Source organism: Onychostoma macrolepis, chromosome 02, assembly GCF_012432095.1.
Source record: "Onychostoma macrolepis isolate SWU-2019 chromosome 02, ASM1243209v1, whole genome shotgun sequence".
Classification (NCBI taxonomy): domain Eukaryota; kingdom Metazoa; phylum Chordata; class Actinopteri; order Cypriniformes; family Cyprinidae; genus Onychostoma; species Onychostoma macrolepis.
Genome location: NC_081156.1, coordinates 9979222 through 9985042, shown reverse-complemented (window position 1 = coordinate 9985042; position 5821 = coordinate 9979222). Strand labels below are relative to the sequence as shown.

General features: G+C 39.7%; 1 pseudogene; it reads right to left on the bottom strand.

Annotated features, from left to right (window-relative positions):
* Nucleotides 1–2490, bottom strand: part of LOC131523933 (tripartite motif-containing protein 16-like) — a 3170-nt pseudogene extending 680 nt beyond the window's left edge.
* Nucleotides 2491–5821: the final 3331 nt, after the last annotated feature.

Below are 5821 nucleotides of genomic sequence, written 5' to 3'. Positions count from 1 at the left end.
TCTACACAACACCTGACGATAACCATCAAATCTGTCTGGATGATCAGGATACGGCTGGACTGTGTCAGTGACAGTAATCACTCTGTTTCTCTCAGACAGATGGAGGAGTTTATGTGCTGTGTTCAGATCCAGAGTGAACTGATGGGAATCTGATGGAGATAAAACACATCAGAATCAGGAATTATGAATCTGTTTGATCTTTTCATGTATCTGAACTCTTCATGTTCAGTGTATCATCAGTGTCTCAGTACAGATGACCAGATATCTGTGCTAATCATCATTTACATCATCAATTATAAACTCTTCTTTCAGCTTCTACAGAAGAACATGAACACACTCAGAGAGTTTTTCTGCTGGTTTTCTTACTGACTTACATTGTAGGAAGTGGTTCCTGGTCCTGGGAACAATGTTGGTGAATGTTTCTGTGGAAATCAACAGACATGAACAGTGTGATTCTCATGATCCTGCATCCATTCCTAACACATTTCTAATATGATGTTCTCCATGATATGAGATGATGATGGACTGGTTTCTGAGAGCAGATGAATCTCCAGGACTTTACCTCTGTCTGAGATCTTCTTGAGCTCCTCTTTGCAGAAATCCTCCAGTTTGTCTCTCAGCTGATGGACAGATTCTCTCAGATCATCAGAAGAGACGAGAGAACTGAAGAGATCATCATTTACGTCTGTAGATTCAGGAGGAGCTGAGAGAGACTGGAAACTCTACAGAAAACACAAATCAAACTCATCAGCTTCACACGAGGATGTGTGAAAAGATGAGACCTATTTGAGCAAGACTTCCACAGCTGACAGCCATTTGTTTCTTTCAAAAGAAGACGATCAGATGAGAGTCTGACTGATGATTATATAATAACACACTCATGAAATGTTTCTCTGTGAGTCTGGTGTCACAGCAGGATCTGCTCAAGTCCACTATGACCCTGTTCTTCTAGATGTGTGTTACCTGCAGGAACTGGATGTGATCCTGTGTGTGTGAAAGCTGCTCCAGCTCAGCGTCTCTCCTCCTCAGATCATTGATCTCCTGCTCCAGTCGCTCCAGTCGTCCTTCAGCTCGACTCACTGCTTGCTTTTCCTGATCTCTGATCAGCCGTATCAGCTCAGAGCGGCTTCTCTCAATGGAGCGGATGAGCTCAGTAAAGATCCTCTCGCTGTCCTCCACTGCTGTCTGTGCAGAGCGCTGTTAGGACACACAGTGATTCAGGCTTCAGTGAGTCTGAACTGAGACTGAGACAAACTTCTCTTCTTCTCCAGACTCACCTTCTGAGACTCCACAGCCTCTCTCAGCTGCTGGAGATCTTTCTCTCTCTGCTGGATTCTCTGCTGGAGCGTCTTCTGCGTCTCCTTCAGCTGCTTCTGCAGGACAAACACATGATAGTGAATCTCACAGAAAATGGTTCTGGATTAAAACTCCAGATGTGATGATCGAACATTTACCACCATCATACATTCATTAACATGAAGATTAAGGCCTGTTTCAAGTGTAACTATCATAAAAGTAAAGCTGACACCAATGAAGAGCTTCACACTGACACTGTTTCTGTCGTCTGTCACTGCATTTAACCTGCACTTTTACTGATAGAAGTCTATATTTTGTCAAAGAATAGGTAAATAGTTCACTCCATTATTTCATGTTTCTTAATCAAGGCCTATTTTATGAAAGATCATGTTGATAAATGTTTACGGTGTATTTTCAGCAGTGAAACTCTTCTTGCAGCTGCTGTTCATTTCTGCTGTCGTGTGCAGTGTGAATGCTGTCAGCTGTTAATATGGTGCTGATATAAACACATATGAAACGAGTGTCAGCAATATTTCATCAGTGTCTAGTGTTAAATACCTGTTTCTCTGTCCTCTGTGCTGCAGCTGATACAGTGTCGTGGTTTTTATGTTCATCCATACACAGCACACATATACATTTCTGATCAGTGCGACAGAAAACCTCGAGGAGCTTCTCATGTTTCTGGCAGATCATCTCCTGCAGTCGTCCAGTGGCTTCAGTCAGATTGTGTCTCTTTCCTTTAAACAAACTCTCATGTTGTTCGAGGTGATTCTGACAGTAAGAGTTCAGACACACCAGACAGGACTTGACAGCTTTGTGTTTTCTTCCAGTACAGACGTCACACTGAACATCTCCAGCTCCAGCAGGAACCACACTTTGAAGTTTAGTCTTCTTCAGTTTCTCCACCATTTCAGCCAAGATGGTGTTTTACCTAAAATAGGTCTTGGACTGAAGGTCTGTCTGCACTGAGGGCAGCTGTAGACTCTCTTCTCATCCTCCTCATTCCAGCAGTCTGTAATACAGCTCTTACAGTAACTGTGTCCACACTGGATGGCCACTGGATCCTTCAGGAGATCCAGACACACCGGACACAAGAACTCATCCTGAGAAAATCTGGCTTCTGCCATTTTCCTGCATGTGAGGCTGATATAAAGTTGCAACAGGACAACAGCACTTAAGTTTCGGTTTCTCTGATTCTTCCTGGTTCTGTGTCTGAGAGACGGAACAACAGGCGTGTCTGTAAATTCCCGGATAATAGAAATGTCCACTAGATGTCAGCCTCATACAGACACTGAACTGGTGCTAATGGACTGCTAGCACAACCAATGAGTCCAGGTTTGGCTGCTTAGCATGGTATTCTAACGAAATCCTTTTTTTTTTTTGCAATATGGCTTATATAATATTATAAAATATTTGTGCAAATACAGTTATAAGTTAATCACACATCACGTGTCTAATCTCAAGCTCTTTTTATGTCAAATGTAATAACTGTACGCAACATCAGCTGCTGTGATAGATAGATACACACTTACTTCCGGTCTTGCGACATTCGCATTTACTGTAAAGGAAACTTACATATGAAACTTGGCTAGATAGATATAATTAATGTTTTTTAGATTAAATAGCGGATAGTGGTATTCATGGGTTCCAAAGACGTCACTTCCGCTATGCTCGCCGCCATATTTGTGTCCGATGTGACAACGAGCACAGCACATCTCTATGAGATTTAATAGATAATATATTGGAATAATAAATGACCTTTTACTACCATTTCCCACACTGCTCCCTGGCCTTGATTGTGTTTTTAGGACAGCAAGTGTGACAGTTAGACCATCTCCTGATAACTTGTAAATTTAAAGCTGACATCAGCTCAAAGCACTTTTGAGTCAATGATAGTGTAACAAGATAACGTTATTAGCTTACTACACAATCTGAATTTAATTAGCTAATATTAGCACAATTTATAATAAATCAGTCTTTCTGTACAAATTACTGTTTGAATTGAGAACGTAGCCGCTCGATGAAGGCTTTACGAGCTTGAAGAATCCTCTGCCGGCGGGTCGCTCCTGCTTCCGGAGGGGGGCTCGCGGTTCCCTTCTCCGTCCATGTTTTGATTTCAGCAAGTCAGTTTTGGTGAATGCAGCAACTTGATTACTGATCATGAGCCCAACATCCAGCAAGCCAAGAAAACATGCAATCTACCTGAGGGAAGACGTCTTTCACTTCTAGTGTGGATTTCATTATTGAAGCACAAATCCAGCCCACACCAAGTTCTCTTTAATTAAAAATATGCATTTTCATTTATTCATGGGCAACATGGCTGCAGTAACATTTCAGTTCAAAATTTGGCCATTGTTAAAAAATGCTTTACTGACTGACGATTCAGACTTTCAGTTTTATGCTCTCAAAATGTATGCCATATATATGTATGTAGGCTATGTCCTAAATTATTACACCACTTGTGCCGCCAGTCATTACTCAGGAGTTTTTTTTTTTTTTTTTTTTTGACAAATTCAATAATATGTTAAACAAATAGGTTTAGCAAAACAAGTGTGATTATTTTTGAGAACCTTGTCATTATTTTTATACACCTGTAAAATATATATATATATATATATATATATATATATACATATACATACACACACACACTTAACTGCAGACACAAACGACGTATGTGGTACAATACAAATAGTTTAGCGTCCTTTATTCTCCTATAAAGAATCACAATTGTCTCTTATTATCCTTTTCTGACTGTACGTTAGCTGCCAGTGCTGCCTTCTGATTGAAGCCAACAATTTATTCCACCTATCTAACCTCTTTGGGATCGAATCAATTTGTAATTCGGGGTTTTTATGACGATTGTTGTTACAGCACAACATATCCCGGGCATATTGTAACCTTATGAACCTTCTGGGAGTGTTTCGTTGATCTTCCTCTGGTAACTGTGGCTGCTGTGACCATAGACTGACAGGTCACGCAGCTGTGACTCGGACACAAAAATGGCGGCGATAAAACACTGTGACGTCACATGGAACCTATGGATAGACCCTTTTTGCGCCGACGTCACGATTACGTCACAGCGCTAGCTGGAGGCAAAACAAAGGGAGAGGCGGCCCATTCAAACCAGCGCAGATTCGGCTACATAAGGAGCTGAAAATATCATCTTCTTGTGATGTTGGATGCAAGAATCGACGTAGTACAGGCTCCAATTTAAAATTTTATCGCATATCCTTTACAAAAATAACCTACGGGAATCCTGCAGGATTTTCATTTGTTCTGGTATCCTGCAGGACAAATTGACAATATGTGCAGGTAATTCCTATAGGCTTTAGAGTCATGCAGGACGATCCAGCACTCTTTACGGAATCCTGCAGGATTTTAATTTTTTCTGGTATCTTATAGGAATTATAAAATCCTGCAGGACACATTGACAATATGTGCAGAAAATTTCTACAGGTTTTAGAATGGACCCAGAAACATGCAGCAAACACAAGTGAAAAATCCTGCAGGACTGCTGTGCACCTCATGCAGATATATATATATATATAAAGGAAAGTAGTTTTCTTATGGGAGATATTTCCTGTAATTGGAAAGTAAGACCTGCCTAAATACCTACAGGTTTTGGAATCTACAGGATTAGACTAGACTGGAGAATAAAACTCTGATAGTTGCTGTAATTTTATAGTGTATTTTTATTTAGATTCAAAGTAATGTACATTTCATGGAACTATTTTTGATATAAAAGGCACTGACTGTTGGCAGCAATAAAAAAAAATGTGTCCTAACAAATAATCAATACAGCAAACAAACAATAAATAAATAAATAAAAGTATGCTTGTAAATAGATTATAGGCAATTATACAAAATTAACCATTACTCTAAACCATTCAAAATTATGCATTTATGCAAACATCCAAGAAAGTTTCAATATTCAAGAGATATGACACTGTAAACTGTACACCTTTAGGTTTTATTTCTATACATTCATTAAAATGCTAGTCCAGCTATCTATTTTTAATCCAACTCCCATCTGTTTGGCTGGATGCAAAAAAACAATCTGCAAGACCTGGTAGGTCCTTGAGGTAGACACAGGTTGAATGTATGTCTGTGCATTTGATGAGTTCAACGGAGTCTATCCCTCTTTCGTTTAAAATGTTTGTTGCTGTTATCCCTGATTCTCTGTGTTTTCTGATGTTGTTACTTGTTGTTTTCATTACATCAATGAAGGCATGTCCCTCTCCTTGACCACTACCTACATCTATAAATGATCGTATTAATGCTACACACCCATGTTTAGTTTGAACTGCATGGTTGATTATTTTATTTCCATTACCTTGACAATCGTCAGTCTGTGATTTTATAATTTTTTTACCATGTTTACTTCAGTCCCGATGCAAGTGAAAGAGGAGCGTGAGGAGGATAATCATCAGCTCGAGGATCCTCAGCTTGTCCTCAGCATAACGGTTCAGATCTCAGAGCAGATAGATACATCTATAACAGCTGGGTTCACAAGTTTATCAGA